Here is a 23,583-nt window from a genome sequence, read left to right on the forward strand (position 1 = left end):
AAGGCAAAGTGAACAAAACCAAAAGTAAACAAGTGGACCTAATTAAACTTAAAAGCTTTTGCACAGCAAAGGAAACCATCAACAAAATGAAAAGACAACCTACTGAATGGGAGAAAATTTTTGCAAATGATATGACTGATAAGGAGTTAATATCCAAAATATACAAACAGCTCTTACAACTCAACATCAAAAAATTAAACAACCTGATTAAAAAATGGGTAGAAGACCTGAATAGGCATTTTTCCAAAGAAGACACACAGATGGAAAAGATGTTCAACATTGTTAATCATCAGAGAAATGCAAATCAAAATCACAATGAGATATCACCTCACACCTGCCAAAATGGCTATCATCAAAAAGACCACAAATAACAAGTGATGGTGAGGATGTGGTGAAAAAAGAACCCTGGTACACTGTTGGTGGGAATGTAAATTTGTGCAGTCACTGTGGAAAACAGTATGGAGGTTCCTCAAAAAACTAAAAATAGAACTACCATATGATCCAGCAATTCCACCCCTGGGTATATACCCAAAGAAAATGAAAACATTTATTTAAAAAGATATATACACCCCAATGTTCACAGCAGCATTATTTACAATAGCCAAGATATGGAAGCAACCTAAGTGTCCATCAACAGATGAATGGATAAAGAAGATGTGATGTACATATGCAATGGAATATTACTGAGCCACAAAAAAAGGAAATTTTGCCATTTGCAACAACATGGATGGATCTGGAGGGTATTATGCTGAGTAAAATAAGTCAGACAGAGAAAGACAAATACTGTATGATATCACTTATATAGGGACTTTAAAAAATAAAACAAACTAGTGAATATAACAAAAAAGAAACAGACTCACAGATATAGAGAACAAACTATGGTTACCAGTGGGGAGAGGAAAGTGGGGAGGGGCAAGATAGGGGTAGGGGATTAAGAGGTACAAACTACTACATATAAAATAAGCTACAAGCATACTTTGTATAGCACAGGGAATATAGCCAATATATCACAATAACTATAAATGGAGTATAACCTTTAAAAACTGTGAATCACTATGTTGTACACCTGAAGCTTATATTGTAAATCAACTATACCTCATCAACAACAACAAAAGAATGATAAATAGCAAAAAAGAAAGAAAGAAAACGGTCTCTGCCACATAATAACAATGCAACAAATTTAGGACCAAAAAAATTTTTTAATTAAAAAAAACCACATCTAATGCAAAAGTAATTCAACGGAAGAAGGATATCTTTTCAATAAGTGGTGCTGAAACAACTGTATATGCATTTGCAAAAAAAAACAAAAAACAAAACAGAACCTTAACTCAAACCTCTCACTATATTAAAAAATACCTCAAAATGGATCATAAACTGAACTTTGAGAGGAAAACATAGGAGAAACTATTCGTGACCTTGGATTAGGTGATGAGTACATAGATACAATACCAAGAGCACAAACCATAAAAGAAAAAATTGAGAAATTTTTAAATCAAAATTAAGAACTTCTGCTCTTCAAAAAGCACTGTCAACAGAATAAAAAGAATCCAAAAGAATTAAAAGCAGGGTCCCAAAGAGATATTTGGGATATCAGTTTTACAGCAGCATTATTCACAATAGCCAAAAGGTGGAAGCAATCCACATATCCATGAAAGGATGAATGGATAAGCAAAATGTGGTCTACACACACAATGGAATATTATTCAGCCTTGAAAAGGCAGGAAATTCTGATACATACCACAAGATGGATGAACCTTGAGGGCACTATGCTAAGTGAAATAAGCCAGTTACAAAAGGATAAATACTGTACGATTCTACTCAATGAGTAGTCAAATTCATAAAGACAGAAAGTAGAATGGTGGTTGCCAGGGGATGGGGAGCTGTTATTTAATTGGTACAGAATTTCAGTTTTCAAAGATGAAAAGGGTTCTAGAGATTGGCTGCACAATAAAGTGAATGTACTTAATGCTACCGTACTGTACACTTTAAAAAGTTTAAGATGGTAAAAATTATGTTACATGTATTTCACTACAATTTTAAAAAATAGAAACAACAAAATTTAGACCATAAGATAAGATTCTCAGAGAATCTCAAGAAGAAGAAGCGGTCTTCTGGAACTATTTCCTGAATGACAACAGAGACGTGGTCTCTGATTTTTAAAATTATATATTTAGTCTTTAGTCTTGGTTCTGTTTTCATAAATACATGTGGTTTTGTGATTTAATTAATTTGTTTATTTATTTATTTATTTTTGGCTGCATTGGGTCTTCGTCGCTGCGCGTGGGCTTTCTCTAGTTGCAGCGAGCCGGGGCTACTCTTCGTTGCAGTACATGGGCTTCTCACTGCGGTGGCTTCTCTTGTTGCGGAGCACGGGCTCTAGGTGCGCGGGTTTCAGTAGTTGTGGCATGCGGGCTTCAGTAGTTGTGGCTCACGGGCTCTAGAGTGCAGGCTCAGTAGTTGTGGCACACGGGCTTAGTTGCTCCGCGGCATGTGGGATCTTCCCAGACCAGGGCTCGAACCCTTTTCCCCTGCATTGGCAGGCGGATTCTTAACCAGTGTGCCACCAGGGAAGCCCCTGGTTTTGTGATTTAAAAGAGAGAGAAAGTGAGAAAGACACAGAGACAGAGAGAGAGAGAGGGAAAGAGAAATCACAGACTGGGAGAAAATTCTTGCAAATCACGTATCTGAAAAAGGACTTGTATCCAGAATATATAAGGAACTCTCAAAATTCAAAAAAAAAAAAAAAAAAAAAACAAGAATACAGGAATGTATGAAAGACTTAAACAGATATTTGACCCAAGAAGATATAGTGATTGCAAATAAACCGATGAAAAGATACTTACAGCTTTAATCATTAGGGAAATGCAAATTAAAACCACAATGAGATACCGCTATATATCTATCAGAGTGGAAAAAATTTTAAGGACAATATCAAATGCTGGTGAGAATTCAGAGAAACTGGAACTCACATACATTGCCAGTGAGAATGCAAAATGGTACAGCCACTCTGAAAAACAGGTTGGCAGTTCCTTATAAAGTCAAACATACACTTAGCAGATGACCCAGCAATCCCACTCCTTGTATTTACCCAAGTGAAATGAAAACAGGTTCACGTAAACACGTGTACGCCAATGTTCACATTCAGCTGAGCTTTACTTGAAATTGCCCCAAACTGAAAACAACCAAAATGTCCTTCAAGTGGTGAATGAATATAGAAACTGATATTTCCGTAGAATGGAATACTATCCAGCCGTAAAAAGGAGAGTGAACTCTTTATATACACAGCAACCTGGATGATTCTCGAATGCACGATGCTAAGGGAAAGAATGCATTATGCTAAGACTCCATCCGCTATACACCATATGATTTCATTTATGTGACTCTGTAGAAAAGGCAAACCTACGGGGCAAAAAGAAGATCAGTGATTGCCAGGGATGGAAGATAGGCGAACGGATGACCCAAGGGGCACAGGGGAGTTTGGCAGGTGATGCAATGTTCCATATCTTGACTGTGGTGGTGGTCACACAATGACGTTCGGTTGTCCAAACTCCCAGAACTTTACACTAAACAGGGCAAATTTTATTGTATGTAAAGTGTACCTTCATAAAAAAAACGACAGCACACGTATCTGGAATGTGCCCAACAGGCATCTGCTGTTGCCAGGGCCACTCTGTTCAAGCCTCCATCAGCTCTCACCCAGCCTACTGCTACCCATCGCTTAACTTTTCCTCCCCTCTAATTTATTCTTAAAGAGCAGTCAGAATTACTTTTTTCAAATATAAATCAGATTATGTCTCTTCCCTGCTTAAAACTCCTCCATTGCCTTCCCATCTCTGTTTAGAATGCAATCCAAATTCCTCCCAGGCCCAAAGAGCCTGCTGGCACTCTGGCCTCCCCACACCCCCTCCCCTTTGTCGGCCACGAGCCAGCCACTCTGCCATCCTGTCTCTCGAGGACACCAAGCATGCCCACCTAGGGGACTCTGCTCCCACCTAGTTCCCCTCCCCTGGAGGCTCTACCCTGACCTCTGTCTTACCTTTCAGGTCTGAGTGTAAATGTCACTCCCTCAGTTCGTCGCAGGTCATCATTCCGCACCCTCAACCCTCATCCATCCCAGGGCTGTCTTTTTTTTTTTTTTTTTATTGAACTATAGTTGATTTACAGTGTTGTGTTAGATTCAGGTGTGCAGCCAAGTGATTCCGTTTCTCATATATATGTATTTTTTTTCAGATTCTTTTCCCTTATGGAGTATTACAAGATATTGAGTAGAGTTCTCTGTGCTACATGGTACATCCTTGTTGATTACCTATTTTATATATAGTAGTCTGTATCTGTTAATCCCAAACTCGTAATTTATCCCTCCCCCCTTTTCCCCTTTGGTAACCATAAGTTTGTTCTCTATGTCTGTGAGTCTATTTCTGTCTTGTAAATAAGTTCATTTGTACCATTTGTTTAGATTCTACATATAAGCGATATCATATGATATTTATCTTTCTCTGTCTGGCTTAACTTCACTTAGTATGATAATCTCTAGGTCCATCCATGTTGCTGCAAATGGCCTTATTTCATGCTTTTTAATGACTGAGTAGTATTCCATTGTGTATATGTACCACATCTTCTTTCTCCATTCATCTGTGGATGGACCTTTAGGTTGCTTCCCTGTCTTGACTATTGTAAACAATGCTACATCGCGTTCTGATAATATTTATCTACCACTGGTCACCCCTGCTCCACAAGACCATCACCATGCTGACTTTATTCACTTCTAAATCCTCAGTGCCAGGACAGGTCATGGCACACAGTGGGTGCTCAATTAATGCTGCTTGGGCTGTTCTCTTCAGGGAGGGGTCTGCCTCTGAGCCCTCCTAGGCACTCACGGTGGGGTCGGGGTAGAGAGGGTCACTCAGACGTGAGGAAAGACCAGCACTGCCCGCAGGACCCCCTACCCCACTCTGGGTGGAGTACATAACCTGGAACGTCCACCAGCCGGTTAGTGATGCGGCTCAAACCCAGCCACCCGTGGAACTGGTGGCATTAACAACCCTCTCCACCTCCCGCTCTGAGGCTCTACTGAGATTGGTCAAGCTGGAGCCACACAAGAAAAGGAAGGAATACACAGCAGGGCAGTACCAGGATCCTCTGGCCTCCTTGGCCCAGCCCACCCCTTAGCCCTGCCCACTCCCAGTAAGACAGGCTGGAACCTGGGACCCTTTGCTGCAATGTTTGCACCGGGACAAATGTCTCCTCAAGCGACAAAATACAAAGAAACTATAAGGGACTAAAAATAACTGCATGCATGCACAGTTGGGGCAAATTATGGACAAGATACAAAAAGACCACAAAGCCAACTGCCACTTCTGAAGAGCCAGGAGCAAAAGCAGGGTACTGCACATGCCCCTACACACAACGCCACCAAAGGGGTGGGCAGACCACCTAAGCCGCCCCTGGACACACCGCTACCCTCACCCCATATAAGGAACCAGCCCATCCCACCGTCCCCACCATGGAAGCAAGCGAGTGAGCAAGGGAACCTGTTACTTGTTCTCGCTCCCTCCTGCTGCAGCAGGAGCCCCAGAAAAGCCTTGCCTGAATTTCTTGTCTAGCCGCCTATCAGTTTCTATTGATTAAGGAGGCCAAGAGCCCTGATGGTAACATTAGGTTCCAGGGCTGAGGGACAGCTGCTGAGCGGTTCTCGGATTAAGAATCTGATTAAAATAGCTGTACTGAGAGCCAGGCGTGTGTCTGACACTGCGTTAGGCATCTTTCAGAGACGGGAAGGTGGTTGGCGTGGCTTACTAGGTGTCTGTATGTCCTAGAAGCTCTAGCCACGTTGTCTCATTAACACCCAAGACAACCCTGTGAGGCTGGCAATAGCATCCTCATTTTTATGTGACCTCAGAGAGGTCATGCATGTTGTAAGTGGCAGAGCCTTTTGGACCTGTGAAAATTAATAAATGGAAACCTTATTTAAAATGGAGTCAGGAGGCCAGAAGGGGGCGCTCTCCAACACTGCTACTCAGGTCAACTGCATGCTCCACAGGTCCCATGCACTCCTAAACCGGAGATGCAACTACTTTACTCTCCAAAGAAAGAGTTTCTCCTTGCTCAGCAACAGCCCAGCCAATGAGAAGCCATCACTGCCCTGAACTCCTACTTCCATCCAATGACCTTTCATTTACAACAGCCCCTCCCACCTCCCCCCTTCCCTATAAAAGTAGGTTCCCTTCCTTTATTCTCTGGACAAGACTGTGGTTCCCCATAGGCTGCACGTTCTGAGTTGCAATTCTTTGCTGTTGCCAAATAAACCCATTTTGCTGGTAAAGTAACTTGCTGTTTCAATAATTTTTTTTTTTTTTTTTTTTTTTTTTGCCACCCAGCATGTGGGATCTTAGTTCCCCAGCCAGGGATCAAACCCATGCCCCCTTCAGTGGAAGTGCGGAGTCTTAACCACTGGCCTGCCAGGGAAGTCCCTGTTTTAATAATTTTAGATGAATAGAGTCCTTGTCTGGAGCTGGTTCCATCACATGCCTAGGGGCAACTCTACACCCATCCTCTCTCCAGCTTCTTGGGGAGTATTAATTCAGCACGTTCTCAGTCTAAGAGTGGGGGAGCAGACCAGAGAGCCCAGAGAATCCTGCTGCTGTTGTAACATCAGGCCTCTCCTTTGTTGCCCCTGGGCTGTGCCCACCTCTGTCCCTCCATGTTCTCATTTCCCGTCTCCTGTGAGAGCAGACTCACAGCTAATGGACCAAATGTCCCTGCCCTCGGGAAGATAACTGGTGCCCTTCTGTCTCCCTGCCCCCAGCCTTGTGGCTCCCCTTCTCCTGCCCCCATCTCCCTATCTGCCCCGTCTCTCTCCCTTTGTCTCTGTTTCTTTGCCCCGTGCATGCGCGCGTGCACAGACACACACACACACACACACACACAGACTCGCATACTGCCACCACCCCTTTTCCAACTCACTTCCTTCAACTGTTGAATTCACTCTGCCCAGAGGACAGGACCATGAGAGATGAAGCCTCTGGATAACCTGCTGCAGGGACTCCAAGAGATCAAAAGAACGTCTGGGCCGCAGCTGTGGTCCCCTGGCTGGAGCCGAGAAGTCTGTGCACCGCGCAGGGGCTCGTGGCCACCTGGACCCTGCTCCAGCATCACCCCTCCTCATGAAGCTCTCAGCCTTGCTAAGTACATACCAGTTCACCAGTTGGCCACGGCTGCACACCTGGTCACCAGCGGGGAAGGGCTCTGTCCAGCAGGTGCTCTGGGCCAGATCAGCTGCAGCCCAGTGGTGTGGTTGGGAAGGGCTAGAGAGAGGAAGGCAGGGATCGGCATAATTTCACATCTGGCCTTTCCTAGCGGACAGGCAAAATGACTCTGTGATCCCCTAGCTCTCTAAATTAGTTGTATTTTACAATCCCCTTGTCTGGCAGGAAATGTCCCATTAAATCTTAATGATCTGCCTTCCGAGAAACTCCCCAGGCCCTCTGTCCCCTGGAGGACACCGAGCCCTGGAAAAACAGGGTGAGGTGCTGGTTGGGGAAAGGGGGAGATGAACACCCAAGAGATGGTGTCTGGAAGGGGTTCCCAACACCTTTCATCGGGCAGCTGTCTTCAGAACCGGAGGTAAGAAGGTCCTTCTGAACCAAGAGCTCTCCATCATTCCATTTTGTGCTTCACAGGACCCAACCCTCCCTCTCTCCTCTCAGGCCACAGCCTACCCACCTATGTGAAGCCTGCCTGGCCCCCTCCATCCCAGGCGCCTGCTTCTGTCTCTAGGCTACAGAAACCAACTGACTCCAGCTCCACAAGGTAGAGAATTCGGGACAGAGCTGCACCCTGCCCCACTTTCCATGCACACAGCCCCGGCCAGGGTAGAAATCTCTCTTTGAAAGAAAGATGCCACATGACCTTCAGGATTATTCAAATATTAACTACCTGGATAAACAGTTTCTCCTATATTCTCATTACCACCTCTCTGGCTGAAGCTAAAGTGCAATATTTCTCTTTTATATCCAGAGTGAAGATGCTTCTGGTGGCTCCTGGGGAGAGGGGAAGGACGACGAGAAAGAGAAGGAGAGGGCAAGCTTAGGGGAGAGGGAGCAGGATCATTCCAGGTCCCTCCTCCCCCAATACAGGCAGTCTGGACGCCCAGCAGGAGTTAAGGGGAGACCTTTAGCGGGAGGCTAAAGGCCACCCAGGCCAAACAACAGCCAGCATTGTCACTGGCCCAGCACAGACCGGTGGTCACAGAGGGGTCTTGGGAACACAGGCTCATGAGGCTCCATCCATCCACCTCCAAGAGCTCCTTGCAAGACCTTGACCTTGTCATCACTTGGGCCTGCTTCTCAGGAGGCACCGCCACTTGCCCCTGGCCAGAGGGGCTGTCCATGACCATCAGAGCTGTAAGCAGGGTTCCTCCTCAACGACCTTGAATTAAACACTGCACGTTCTTGGCTGGACCCTTTCTTTTCTCTCTTTATTCTCCTGTCTCATGTAACCTTTGGTCCCCACCTGGCCAGGACATGAGAAAGCTAAGCACAGGTGTGTGATCCCTCCCCGCTTCCTCTACCACCCCTGGCCACTCAAAACTCTCCCCAGGTCAGGAGCACCTGCTTCTCCACACTCCCACCGCTCCCCAGAAGGGGAAGAGAAAAGGGAGGCCTCTGTCCTCCTGAAGTCCAGCCTCGCCCAGGAGAGAAGACAAATCCATTACCAACTCCCATTATCACAACCCATTTTAAAGTTATTATTGTGGATTCTTAAGATGTCAACAATGAGGAATCCTATCATCCCACTAATTAATTCAGCAATCTCCCTGAAATAATAGGAGTTGTAATTGTAATTCCAAACTCACCCCTCGACCACTGGCATCAACTAACTAAACAACAATCAGCCAGTACCAGGCTTTCGTGAGGAAGATGGACTACTACACCTTTTTATAGCTGCAATTAGGAGACACATCCAATAATCAGAATGAAATACAAATTTTACCCAGGAGCCCAGTGAATTATGGCCATTCATACTCTGTTTTCCTACGGTCGCCTCCCGGAAAATGAAAAGGGGGCTGCATCTTCCAGGGGCAGCAGGACACCACCTGGACCACCTCTGAGCTGCTCCTCAGGGCCCTCCTCGACAGCCTTCTGCTGCTCAGTTCAGAAGCGCCAGGCAAAGTGTGGAATGTGCTGGATGCCCACGCCTAGTTCTGCCAGCATCCCAGGGGTACGCAGCAGGAGGTCTGAATGGCTGGAGGCGAGAATCGGAGTTGTGCACACTGTCGTGCCTGGGTGGGTGTGTGACGCACACGCCCCAAACACACGCTGATGCTCTCAAGAGCGCAAGCCTTTCAGAAAACCCTTTGCATTGTCTGCAAAAATGCCCCAGGGCGGGAGAAAGGCTTGGAAGATGGGGGGAAGACCCACAGGCCAGAGGGAAGAGATGCAGATGAGTTTCAGGAGGAGCCACTGAATAAGGTGTGAAAATTAAATCAGGTAAAAGGCAGTGACTGGGCAGGGAGAGGGGAGGAGAGTTGTGAGCAGATACACGGAGAGATACCAGCACCACCGAGGCGTCCTCGGCCCACCGCAGGCTGAGCGGAAAACTTGCAGTCTTCAGAATTTGCAGAAAACGCTCATGTCCTCAAACGGAGGGAGCAAAAGATCCCAGCATTAAAGCACATAATCGAATCATCTCAGTTGGTCTACCTGAGCGATTCTGGGCATGGCAGGGCTCTCTGAAGTCGAGAAGGTTCCAGAGCACGGCGCCTGTTCGCCCCTTCCCATAACTCCCAGAGGGCAAAGCAAGAGTGATTGACCAAAAGCACAGGAGAACTTTAGGAGAAATTCAAATGAAGGGATTTCTTGGCAGAAGAAACTGGAAACTCTTTGAGGTCATGGGCTCCTTCCCTGTCACTTAGTAGAGACCCAGGCACATAGTAGGTGCTCAATAAATACACGTTAAATAGAGGGGCTGGTTTCCGGGACACCTCTCTGCTCAGTGGGCACTGCGGGGAGACGCAGAGGAAAGAGCCCCCCTCCCTGAATACTGATTGACAGAGTGCTTCATGGACCACAAGTGATGCTCTCAGAATGTGTTCGTTCATTCATCCAAAAACATTAATTGAGCGTCTACTCCATATCACCTGCGTACCAGGCACCAGGGGCTCCATATGAGCAAGACAGGCAGAGCCCTGTCCTGACAGAGCCCACAGCCCCAGGGAACAAACAGCCAGGAAGAGCGAGAAATGCAGCAGTAAGGAGGTAGAAGGTTACAGCCTCCCCCAGAGGAAGAGAATTCAAACTGAGACCTGAGGAATACATAGCAGGAAGCCAGGTGTCTCCATGTCCTCATCTGTAAAATGGAAGTAATAAGAATGCCTGCCTCATAGGGTTGTGAGAATCAAGTAGATGACGTACGAAGGTGTTCTACTAGGTCTGGTGCCCGGCACACATGGCTTAAGTGTTTGCTATTACTACTACTACTACTTCTACTACTACTCTTATTATTATTACTATCATCCCTCCATCATCCCCTCTTTGGGAGAAGACCTCTAACTACAGAGGTCCATCCTTCCCAGCGGCTTAGTCTCAGATGCTGTTCCCAGCACTGCCCCCTGCCCATTTAGGCATAATCACACAGTGTGGCCCACTATTCAGTTCAAGCAGCATTTACAGAGCCCCTGCTGCACACCTGGCACAGGCTGGGGTGTGTTTTGGACTTGTTCATGAGAAGCTTATGATACAGGTGGAGAGAAGACACACAAATTACTAAATCTCATATTTCCCAGACTCTCCCGGAGGCACTGGTATTGGCCCTGGAGGTGAGAGCATTTGTCAGGCGATGTTCTCAGGACTGGAAGGTCCTCCCAGGGCGGCAGCTCCCAGCCCGTGAGCCAGCGAAGATGAGTCAGCAGGAGCCCCAAGCCCTGGCCATCAGCCGCCTTCTGTCTGGGCCCCTAGGATGTAGAGGAGCCAGAGTGAGAGGCACCTCCAGATATAAGGGGCTGGGAGAGGGTCCTGAGCCCCAAGCCCTGGGCATCGGTGGCTCCCTGGCTCCCAATTCAGGCCCATCCACAAACGGTGCATGGCGGCCAGGACCAGGGCCTGCTGAGTCCAAGTGCAGCCTCCCCTGGCTCCTCCTTCCTTTCCTGGTCTGCCCTCTTATGTACTTGCTCATGACCATTCTGAGTCCCACATGCTCCAATTCAGACTTTCCGTCCCCATGTGCACCTCCTCCTCCACCCAGGGAGACAAGATCTGAGCTGGACACCCAAGGCCCGCCAGCAAGAGCTGAGGGACGCTGAGCTGGGGTCCAGGGTCCCCGGCAGCTGTGGGGCGGCATGGGTGGGGCAGCGAGGCCTGGACTAATTCAGTGACTTCTTGTTTTCTGCTCAACTTCTCCTCGGCAATCTACTGCCTTTTTCATCATGCCCCAGCTCTTGGAAACCATAAAGAATCGCACTGAGCACGCTTAGCAGCACATTCAAGGGGACATTCTCACACACATGAGCATAGATTTATTCCCTGATGACAATGGCAGTATTAGCTTTATTGATCAAGCACCAGCGTCGTCAACAACAAACATTTATGGGGCTCTGGCTCTGAGCAACTGCCTGTCCTTCAGCCCAAACCGTGGACCCTGAGGACCCCACACTGAATGGGCAAAACCAACCAGAGATTCACATCCTTGTGGAAAGGTTTTGTGGGTAAGAAAGACTGAAACTAATGGCTAAAGCTGGGCCTGGGAGTTATCTGTGGATTTTTATTTATGCAAGACTCCTGGCATGAATTGCCATCTTGCTTCCATTCGGCCTGGGAAACATCCCAAGAAAAGCAATGCTCTAGGCGGGGATTGAAAGAGGGACAGAAGGAAGCTGGTAAGGAGGAGGCAGCGTCCTTAAAGCAGGCCGGGCAAGTCCTCCCAGAGACAGCCCGCAAGGAAGACAGGCCCTCCCGCTCCGTTCACCATCTCAACACGCTCTTACCCACTGAGTTACAAGGGGCTTCAGAGGAGCCTCACTCTCTCTCCCACGCTCTTTACTCCTTTACCTGCGGGATTCAGACCTGAATTCTTCCAGGCAAAGGCTAGTAGGCCTGTTGTAGAGGGGATCCCTCCACTGACTTCCTGCCAATTCAAATGGGCATGAGCCAGGGGGAGGGATAGATTAGGAGTATGGGATTAACAGATACATCACTATATATATATAAAATAGGTAAACAACGATTTACTGTATAGCTCAGGGAACTATATATTCAATATCTTGTCATAACCTATAGTGAAAAAGAATCTGAAGCTGTACCTGAAAATAACACAATTTTGTAAATCGACTATAGTTAATTTAAAAGGGGAGAGGGGCATGCGCAGAGCTGTAGGACAGGCAAAGCAAGCTGTAGGACAGTGACGGCCTTGATCTTTACAAGGATCCTGGATCCTTGAGCCAGTGGATCTGGGTCCAAGTCACAGTTCTGCCACCTACTAGTGTGACATGTGCAAGGGCCCCACCACCAACCGGCCTCCCTAAAACACAAAATCCTCCAGCAAGATGAAGGAATAAGAAAAAGGACAACGTGAGCTACAGTAAACAGGAGGGAGAGGGGACTGCTGAGCACCAGGTGCAGAGGGCACTGGTCCAGAGGGTACAGTGCCATCCCACAGACTGTTGTCACCACGCCCTCGGCCACTGCACATCTTTCGAACCCGAGAAAACTCCTGGAGAATGTGCTCCAACAAAACAATGGAGCAAACCAAAAAAGAAGAAGATGCAAGATTCTAGAAATAGGGAATGTAAATCACAGAAGGGCAAAGGGAATTCCCAGGATCAGAGCAGAGGGAGGTCCCAGGATAACACAGCCGCAGGCCTGGGAACAAGCTATCCCAGACAAGACAGAACAGAGGTGTCTGGGAGCAAAGTTTCCGAGAAATCTGCTGGAACTGATTGATTGCCTGATGAGAGTGACCTTGAGGAGAATTATTCTGAGAGGCTATCGGGAGACACAAAGAAAATTAAAGCAAAAAAATTAAGCAAAACAAGGCAGCTATTAACAAAAACAGGAAAAAAACAAAAACAAAAGAAACATGACCATAATATAACAGTCAGTTGTGAATAATATTCAAATAGGCATAACAATGTAAATCCTGAATATTGATTTAACTAAAATTTGAATACACTATATAAGTGGTAAGAATCAGAGGGGAAGGCAGTGTGAGAGAACTAAATCCTCATTACCATAAATAGTCAATAAATAATATAACCAATGCATTAAACTATAACAATACATACATATTATTTAGGACTATGGAGATACCTAAATGTCAGAAGAAACAGCTGAAAAGTTGAAAGACATTGCTTCTAAGAAGGGAGGCTGTGGGATGAGAGGGGTTAGAGCAGAGAAATACTGTCTATTGTCATAAGCCTTTTAATACTGTTTGACTTTTTTTTTTTGTATAACAAAGTGAATCAGCTATACATATACATACATCCCCATATCCCCTCCCTCTTGTGTCTCCCTCCCGCCCTCCCTATCCCACCCCTCTAGGTGGTCACAAAGCACCGAGCTGACCTCCCTGTGCTATGCGGCTGCTTCCCACTAGCTAGCTATTTTACATTTGGTAGTGTATATATGTCCATGCCACTCTCTCACTTTGTCCCAGCTTACCCTTCCCACTCCCCGTGTCCTCAAGTCCATTCTCTACGTCTGTGTCTTTATTCCTGTCCTGCCCCTAGCTTCTTCAGAACCAATTTTTTTTTTTTCTTTAGATTCCATATCTATGTGTTAGCATACGGTATTTGTTTTTCTCTTTCTGACTTACTTCACTCTGTATGTTGTTTGACTTCTGAACTACGAGCAATTATTACAATTAGTTATTTTTCATTTTTTTATTGTGGTAAAATACACAAAACATAAAATTTACCATCTTAACCACTTTTAAGTGTACAGCTCAGTAGTGTTAAGTATACTCACACTGTTATGCACAATTTAGCTTTAAAAATCCTCAAACCCTGACCCTCTGCTGAGGGCCGTGGAGGGAGGTTCTCCAGTGAGGCAAGGCAGCAGCCTCCTTCTCCCCTGACCTTTGTCACCTAAGCTTCATCTTGCCCTGGGGGGGTCTCACTCTCTCACCCATCATGCTGACACCAGCAGGGTGGTCTCAGAGGCAGTCATCGCCCCTTTCAAATAATGCTCTGCTGTGGACACCGGTCCTCTGCCTGCATGCCAAGAAACACAACTAATGAGACTGCAATGATTAAATAAGACTTTTCTAAGAGCCTGGAAACACAAAGGGGAAAGGAACAAGGAACCTGGCTTTCTGTGGGTAGTCAGACCCTCTTCGGGGTTCCCAGTTCACCCGTACGACCTAGACCCTGCCTGCCCATGCAGAGACAGCGCCTTTCCCTATGCCCAGCCTCCTCCAAGTCTGTATTCACAGGAGTGGGGCCCAGAGCTTCTCCCCTGCCACCCTGGGGTCCTCCTGGCCACTCCTGTTTCCTGGCTAACAACCCTCCTCTTCTCTCAGTGACTGACCCTCGGCAGCACTGCCCTTTAGGGACGCCCACACCTCCTCCCCCAAATCAGAAAGCAACACAAAATCCCTGACACTCACAAGGGGACACCCACATACAGAAATGGGAGGATGGGAGACGGGGAGCCTCTTAATCTTGGACAAAGTAGTAAACATATGAAAGCCTCAGTTTTTTCATCTGTAAAATGGGGACTACAGTACCTGTTCCAATCCTAGAGTGCTAATCAGGATCAAGATAGAGATGGCTAGAAGGCAGCATTGTAAACCCTTACAAATGTGAATTATTATTGTTAATACTAATTTTTTTAAATTAGCAGACTAGGAAGAGATCTTTGAGTGGCAGGAGACCAGGGCACTGAAGTTAAAAGTCTCCACAGCGGGCAGCCCTGTCCCGCAGTTACCATGGGGTGCTTCTTGGTCTGTCTATTCTTCTCCTACCTGCAGTGGTGCCCACTGCCCCGCCTGGAGCTGCAGATGCCCTGGGCACAGATCTTAATGCCTCCGGTCTCTAAACACCTGTGCCATTTCCCCTTAATAAAATAAAATCGCTCACGAATGCGCCTCTGCTCCTTTCATACAAATGGCAACAGCCGTTGCTCTTATTGGATTGTAGATGAATCACTTGGAAAATATTTTGGGGCACATTATAGAGGCAATAACATAAAAGAACCTGGAAAATGGCTCTGTGTTGTTTCCCACTTTGCAAACCCAAACTGAAGCCTGGGGTTGTATTACATATTTTTGTCTCCTGTTTTTGAACAGAAGTGCTTTGCTCATTTCCTCTCCACAATGGGGAAAGGGACGCGTTAATCACTCCTGAGTGGGGTGTGAAACCCTCCGAAGGCCGAGCTCCGTCTTTGGCAGCAAGAACTTGAGTGAGAGGAGAGATGAGACTTAACATACCCGCCTTCAAATCTAGGAAGAGTGACTGGGAAGACGGCAGTGCACACCTGTGTCCTCTGAGGACAGAAGAAGGAGCAGCAGTAGCGAGAAGTCAGGCTGGACCCCAGGAGGACCAGCCTCACCGCCGGGAAGCGAGCCACATGGCATCGCATCCCCTGCAGAAGTTGCAAAGTCCTCGCTGGAGATTTGATGGGGCTAGACAACCATCTGTACGGGATGTTTTGGGTTTATACCTGCCTTGTGGCAGGTGAAGGGGCAGATGACTTGTGAAAAGCCCAACAGTGTGACATGCTAGTTACACAGGAAACTCCTCCTGTTGACATCAGGTGACACTCGGTACCTAGGGCGAGGCGTGAGGGTCTCAGAAGGGAATATGGGCTTCTCTCTCTGTCCTGGAGACCATCACTTCATCAGCCTCTTCCTCTGCTCAGGAAGGGCCAGCTGGCCACTCTGTGGCCTCTCTTGCAGCCCTGGCACCCAAGGCTTTCAATCATGCGTCCACGAGTCCGTTCTACACCCATAGTTCTGCTAACCTCCACAGAAATCCCCTCTCCAGCCCCTCTCCCAACCTGCTGAGAGCTTTTTGAGTATTAATTCCAACATCAACACATCAAAAACATAGAAGTGGGTAAGAACAAGGACAAAGTCCTGATACATGCTCCTAGAAACTCCCTCCTAGTTGACATCAACTCTCTCCTAGTTGACATCAACCCAGTAACTGCTCAACCAATTATGAATCCACTTAACTCTACCATCTCCCGTTCAGAAAACTGAACCTAAAAAAGCAAAACTATGGAGATGATAAAAAGATCAGTGGTTTCCAGGTGTGGAGAGGGGGAAGAGATGAATAGGCAGAGCACAGAGGATTTTTAGGGCAAAGTACTCTGTATGATACTACAGTGATGGATTTATGCCATTATACATTTGTCCAAACCCATTAACGTACAGCACCAAGAGTGAACCCTTAGGTAAACCATGGATCTATGGGTAATTACGACGTGTCAGTGTAGGTGCATCCTTGGTAACAAGTACCATTCTGTGATGCTGATGGTAGTGGTGTTGATAACGGAGGAGACTATACATGTGTGGGAGCAGGGGGTATGTGGGAAATCTGTGTACCTCCTCCTCAATTTTATTGTAAACCTAAAACTGCTCTTAAAAAATAAAGTCTTTTAAAAAAACTGAACCTAAAGTCAAAAACAAGTTTGCATGTTGTTAGAACAGTTTGTGATGTACATGCCAAGCACCTTCCTTATTCCAACTCTGGTAGGTCTAAAACCACATCATATGTTGGCCCAACTAGCCCACAGATTAGTTTGCAATTACCCCAAGTAGACCCTATTTTAATACAGCATGGATTTATCTGATGTCCGAGGCCTTAGTCGGAAGGGATGTGAGGTCTGGTCTCCTTTCTCAGTCACTTCCTGGCTGATCACCCTGGACAAGCTGCTTAACATTGCTGGGCCCCCATCACTTCCCTCTGAAAAGCAGAAGAAATAATATCTCACCTTGATCAGAAGATCTCTCGAAATCCCTTAGATTGTTGCTCAAGGGCTACAATTCCTCACTAAATGGCCTCTACAAATGAAAAATTTTTTCCCGTTTCATTTGTCAACTAAAATCTGAGGCCTAATAAAAAGGAACGAAATTGAGTTATTTGTAGTGAGGTGGATGGAGCTAGAGTCTGTCATACAGAGTAAAGTAAGTCAGAAAGAGAAAAACAAATACCGCATGCTAACACATATATATGGAATCTTAAAAAAAAAAAAAAAAAAAAAAAAGGTCATGAAGAACCTAGGGGCAAGACGGGAATAAAGACGCAGACCTACTAGAAAATGGACTTGAGGACACGGGGAGGGGGAAGGGTAAGCTGGGACAAAGTGAGAGGGTGGTAATGTATATATGGACATATATACACTACCAAATGCAAAATAGATAGCTACTGGGAAGCAGTCACATAGCACAGGGAGGAGATCAGCTCGGTGCTTTGTGACCACCTAGAGGGGTGGGATAGGGAGGGTGGGAGGGAGAGAGATGCAAGAGGGAAGAGATATGGGGATATATGTATATGTATAAATGATTCACTTCGTTACAAAGCAGAAACTAACACACCATTGTAAAGCAATTATACTCCAATAAAAACCTTAAAAAAAAAAAACTGAGGCCTAGGGTAACAGGCAAAGTACAGGCTTTGGAGTCTGAAGGACCAAAGTACAGATCCAGGGTGCCATTTACTAGACCCTGGGATATATGACTTAACCTCTCCAGGCCTCGCTCAGATCTCTACCATCAAAATAATGACAGCTGCTGGCACCACAGTTAATGCACAGTAAACATACGATCACCCCCCTTCCAGCCTGAGTACCAAAGATCTCCCCAAGCCCAGAACAGCCACGTGGCTCAGCTCTGTCTCCTGGATTTCCTGTCTCACGTTTTCCTCCCTTTAGGAAAAGATGGCTTTGTCCATTCCCTACCAACGAATGTGCTATTAGTTAAGTTTCCTCTTGTGGCCAGATATTACCTCTGAATCATAAGTGGAAAGACTGAGACGTAGGGAAAAGGGGGGGGGGTAGTAATTAAGGAGACAAAGCCTTAGGCCAGACCCTGTATTTCTGCTCATTAACCAGTGGGCGCTGCCCTGGGTTGGAGACCCTCTTCCCCTACCTGTCCCTCCGCATTCGGCTGTTCTGCTGTACGTCTTACAATACTGGATCTGTTAAATGCTGTATATTCCGTTTGTCAACGCAGGGATGATTCACAGCAAGATTGGGTTATTACAAATTCTGGAGGCATTACATACACGGCTGTCATGTTTCAGTTACCCTTTCTCTCGATTTAATAAAATTTGCCACACTAATACAAAGCCATCTTTTATCGTTTTCCCTGCAGTTGTAACAACTTGTCCAGCTCCCTCCTGCTAATTAAAGGAGGAGGGGATGCAGCAGCTCACTGGAAAGCGAGTTTCCAGGGAGGCTGTCATCTTTGCAGCCACTTAGCTCAGGTTCTTACGGACCTTTAAGGGCCGGCTCCTCCATGATAGGAGCCCTAATGAGGTCAGCAGCTGCTGGCGACACGGCAGGCAAAGCCCCGCTTGGCGGCAGCCCAGGCACCTCCACCCGCTGGCAGGAGAGCAGCACAGCACTCCCCCTGGGCTGGATGACGTGGGCTCCGCAGTCCGTCCTCCCACGCCTGCCCCAGCATCACTGCCTCGGCCCTGATGTGTGTGACAGCCTCCCTGGCAAAGGGTCCCCAACAGAATAACGGGGATTGGGAGGTGGGCAGTTAGAGAGGACCTCCTCTCCCCATCCCCGCCCCCGGGTGAAGCAGATAACCGGAAAGGGGGAGGAGGTGGGAGAAAAGGAAATGGAAAGGGAAAGAGGAACTGTAAACAAAGAGCTGCCCTTGTGCGAAGTCCTGAGATGGGTCCAAAGCAGCCCGCTTCCGGAAGGCCCACGCTTTGTTCGTCATCCCACTCGGGAGCCTTTAGGGAGCGAGGCAAGGAGAAGGGCGCCTGTCTTCACTGCGAACATCTACCTCCGCGCCGGTCCCCATCTGTCCAGCTAATTACCTGCTACGAAAGCCGGGGCCACTGCCCTTTAACAAAATAAGGAGGCGCGGGCGAGCGGGCGCATTATTATTCCGGGCGCGGGCGGCCTCCCCTGGCGGGGTGGGCAGGCGCCGACAGACTGTGGCTGCAGGAAGCCCAGGGACGGGGGCTAGGGCGCCCTCAGGGCAGCGTGGGGAGCCAGCCCCGTCCTTCCCCAGGAGACACCTCCTCTCTGGGTCCTAAGACCCTTTCCATCCGTGCGCTTCGACCCCACTCCTAGCGCAAAGTCTAGGAATCAAAGCAGGTCAGGCCGAGGTCAACGCTAGGGCGGGGGCGGCCCCTGCCCGCCCCTCGCCTCTGCTCGCCCCTCTGATTAGCATTCGGCGGCTGTCGCCTCTGCCTTCCCCCGGCGGCGCCCCGGATTCCCCGGCCCTCTCGCCGCGAGCGCACACTAATAAGTTTCCAAATGGAAGCCGGTGGGGCTGGTTGCAATAAAAGGCAGAAGCTCCGCTCGGGCGCTTCAATGAGAGCATTTTCCCCCATAACAAGGGGCTGGATTCAGCTGCCTGCTGCCGTCTGAGCGGGGCCAGTTGCCAGAGTAACGAAAGCCTAGCGCACACTTCGGGAGAGGGAGCAGGCGGGGGGCTCCAGCGCGCGCTGCCGCCATCCGGGCCCGGTGCCCCTCCTCAAACCCACAGTCCCTTCCTCCTGAGCATCGGCTGCCCCTACCCAACTTTCCACTCTGCACGGGCTCTTACGATCCTGCCCACACCGCACACCCCCGCCCCCAGCCTCTGAAAGGTTCTCTGGGAGCTTGTATTACATTCATGAGACACACCTGGAGCACCTAGTCCGAGATGGGTCATGTACCAGGCCCCCCGGGAGTCAGCCGGGGGTCAAAGTGGACCGTAGCTGTGCTCATGGCAGGCCTGGGCAGCAAAACTGACCCCAGGTATGGTAGGTGCCAGAACTGGCACAAACAGCCAGAGAGAAAGCCGATGGGGATTCATGTCTGTCTGAACACCAGGTGGGCTTTTCTGAAGGGTGGGGAGGAATTCAGAGCCAAATAATCCGGAGTGCCCCGTCTAATTTCCTTGGATGGAGGAGGACCAGAGGACAGAGTTCCAGAAATGCTGGGGTCTGCTAAACTGAGGGAGGAGGCCAGCTGGATGATGAACAAAGCCCACCCATGTGCCTCATAACCACAAAAGGGCTGCTGTTGCTCTCCCCCAGCCCTTAGCCTAAGCGTGGCCAAGACTGAACCTAGCTTTTGGTCCTCAGTTTTCAGAAGTTCACATTTTACTCCAGAAAGTCATGGTTGTCATCCACCCTGCTTTCCTCCCAGGGTCCTAAAAATATAAGGATTCTCTTATCTCCTTTTACAAGCTTCTCCTTGGGCACCAGGTTCACCCAGGCCCCAGAAGTTGTCCCCTAGAGCCCAGAGAAGCTGGAGTATGGGGGAACCTGGAAGCAACCCCCAGGATCTCACAGCTCCTGTCCCAAAGCTAGGCTGAGGGCTTCAGGGCAGCTGCCTTGCAAACGGCCATGTGCTGGTATCCTAGGAGAAACTAGGTCCAAAAGCAGTGCTTACTGGCCAAGCAATCCTTAAGCCACACGGGAAAAGAGGACAATAATAGACACTGTCCATATGTCCAATACACGGAAAGTCAACTTCCTTTGTAACCGACAAAGAAGAGGTTGTGCCTTCGGGGAGGGCGAGGCGGGGAGGCCCACTTCCCTAGCCCAGCTCCCGGGAGCTGGGCCAGCTGGGTCCCTGCCTGCATGACTGACATCTCAATAGTCCCATGCATCCCACAGCCCAGTGGTCATAATGCATCTACTTCATCCACATGAAGTCAGAACAGGGCCTGTGTCCACGGTGAGGATCGCCACCGCCAAAAAGCAGGCAGGCCACACATACTTGGGGACTGGCTGCCCATCCTGGTCCCCCAGACCTGGCTCCTCCCTTCTCCACAAATGACACTCCCCACGTCCAATCAGCACAGAGTCCTATCAGTTCTCCCTTCTAGAAAATCTTTCAGATTTGTCCACTTCCAGACCTTAGTTTAAGCCACACACGTTTCACACTGATGTCTGCAGTGGCCTCATGGTTTTTCTGCCTTCTGTTCAGCTACCCAGAGCAGCAGTCCCCAACCTTTTTGGCACCGGGACTGGTTTCGTGGAAGACAATTTTTCCACGGACCAACCGGGGGTGGAGGGGCGGGGAGGGGGGGTTTTCAGGCAGTAATGCGAGTGATGGGGAGCGATGAGGAGCAGCAGATGAAGCTTCGCTCGCCCGCCCACCCGCCGCTCACCTCCTGCTGTGCGGCCCGGTTCCTAACAGGCCGTGGACCAGTGGGTTGGGGACCCCTAGCCCAGAGGCTCTCAACCTGTTCCCTTTTGTATAAATCCCCACAGTGGCTTCCTGGTGCCTTTAGCCTGACGTACAAGGCCCTTCACGATTTGATTCCTGCCAACTTCCTAGCTTCTCCCCTTGCACCTTGGTTCCAGCTGCTTGCTGTGACCCAAACACAAGTCCTCACTCGCTTCTGTGTGTTTGTTGAAGCTCTTCCCCCAGCCTCATGATACCCTACCTCCCATTCTTCCCCCAGCTGGCTCCTATACATCCTGCTAGATTCAGCTTGGGCATCACCTCCTCCAGGAAACCCTCCCTGATTCCTTGCCATCCATCCTAGGCTGAGCTCCCCACTCAAATATATTCGTCTGCTCTCTAACTAGACTGCGAGCTTCTCAGGGGCAAGGCCTGGCTCCCTCGACTTTTCAGCAAGGCCTTATTGGCAAGTGATTCAAAGTGACTGAAAGCCAGATGTGGGTTTCTTAGCTCCTCCATCTGGGAAGGTCACTTGATTTCTCTGAATCACAGTTCCCTTATTTAAGTGGATAACAATAATATCTTAAGGATCTTAGGGTTAAATGAATTCATATGTTGAAAGGATTTAGCACAAGGTTTGACACAAGGTGAGACAGACTCTTTACTGTTTGTATCTCCTTGGCATCCAGCGCATCTGGCACATTCTAGCCACCTACTCACAATGGCTGAGGGAATGAATGCCTGAAAGAAAGAACATGACATGGTTCTGAGTTCCCTCACCACCTGGCCAATCTCCCCTAGATAGGCTTTGGTTTGTTTGTAGCCCTTTTTGACTGGGTCACAAAGAACTGGTGACCAGCTGACATGCCTATCATCAGTTGTCAAGAGTCAAACCCGGATACATGCATGGGTGAGAAGGCAGAAGAAAGAAGCACAGACGGGGCTGCAGGTGGGTGCCTATCTCTGGGTCATCTCATGGCTTGAGGGAGGAGAAAGGGAGCTGTGGGGATGGTCAAGGTCTATAGAAAGAGACTTCACCCAGATCTCCTCATCTGCTGTTTCCTGACCCCTGAAGATACGTGTGCTGCCCGCTCTGTGTGGTCTGAGAGACCATTTCTATGCGTGAGACCCTCTCACAGCGTTTGCCATTGCTGCCAGCTTCCCAAGTGGCTCTCCAGCAATGTCAGGAACTATCAGAACTGATGCTTCCTCTGAGGTGGGGAACGGGGTGTTGCCTAGCCGGTGGGTGGGTGAGTAGGCAAGAAAGCCAGGTAGGAAGGCTAAAACAGGAGGGAAAGAAGAGACAGAAGGGCTTGAAGCCCGGTCGGGGCAGCCTGGATGCAGATCTAGAACACAGAGCGGGAAGCCTCCATCAAAACCTTCTGAACTTCAAAGTGGGCCGAGCTGATGACGTGCAGTAACCAGCCCTCTCCCGACTGCCCTCAGCCCAGGGTCTGCTCCTGTTCCTGCTCCAAAGCTACTGCTAAACTAACACACCACTGTGAAGCAATTATACTCCAATAAGGATGTTTTGAAAAAAAAAGTTGCTGCTGCCTGGAGCCCCTGCTCCACCCACCCTCACCCTGAGACCACACACCAGGGAGCTGGACAGGCTGCCTCCCTCCCTCGCTGGTTTGCAATTTTAATTCCTCACCTTCCTAAACAGCCAAGATTTATGGCACACTTGACAGAAATATTTAATTTTCCAAATGTCTATTATTCAAAGGCTGTGGAAATCTCCAGACCTAACATTTCTGCATTAATATCCATCTAGCACTGAGGCCAAATAAAGATCTTCCCAGAGGCATGGAAGGGGGAGAGGAGGAGTGTAATCCTGCACAGAAAGGAAGGGCCCCTAGACAAACCCCCACGAAGCTCACGCCATCCCTACCAGATGCACCAAATCAAACATCGAAGCTTTTTCTATCATCATTATTAACATGAGCAAATGCTTATTATGTGCCAGGTATTGCGCCAAGCAATTTTAACAGCCAGGACCTCATTTAATCCTTACAACCCTACGAGGTAGCCACTAGAATTATAATTATCCCATTTTTCAGATGAGGAAACTGAGGCATGGAGGAATCGAGATCACCCAACGAGAACCCCAATTTCACTAACTCTTACCCACAATCAGACTCTCTCTTTTGTATACGTGATGGAAATGCTCTCTTTCTTTCTAGTGGTGTAACTATTTCTATTTCCAGTGGAACTAACTATTCAATTTAATTCTCTATCTCATCAAGTAGATTCATTGATAAAGTCAATGTGTACATGTGTGTAA

At 48.1% G+C, this 23,583-nt stretch overlaps 1 protein-coding gene across 3 annotated transcripts in view; it reads right to left on the reverse strand.

The window, feature by feature from the left end:
• GRIK4 (glutamate ionotropic receptor kainate type subunit 4) overlaps positions 1 to 23,583 on the reverse strand; it is a 448,540-nt gene that overhangs the window by 376,069 nt on the left and 48,888 nt on the right. The window contains exon 2 of one of the 3 annotated variants that reach the window (XM_082410869.1): positions 7,194 to 7,304. The exons of 1 other annotated variant lie outside the window; for it this stretch is intronic. The gene's annotated coding sequence lies outside the window, so the exon portion shown is untranslated. Of the gene's footprint in view, positions 1 to 7,193; positions 13,530 to 23,583 lie in introns of those variants that run through there. One more of the 3 variants, XM_082410872.1, reaches the window with a different exon arrangement.

This window comes from Balaenoptera physalus (assembly GCF_965194825.1).
Source record: "Balaenoptera physalus genome assembly, chromosome: 10".
NCBI classification, from domain to species: Eukaryota; Metazoa; Chordata; class Mammalia; order Artiodactyla; family Balaenopteridae; genus Balaenoptera; species Balaenoptera physalus.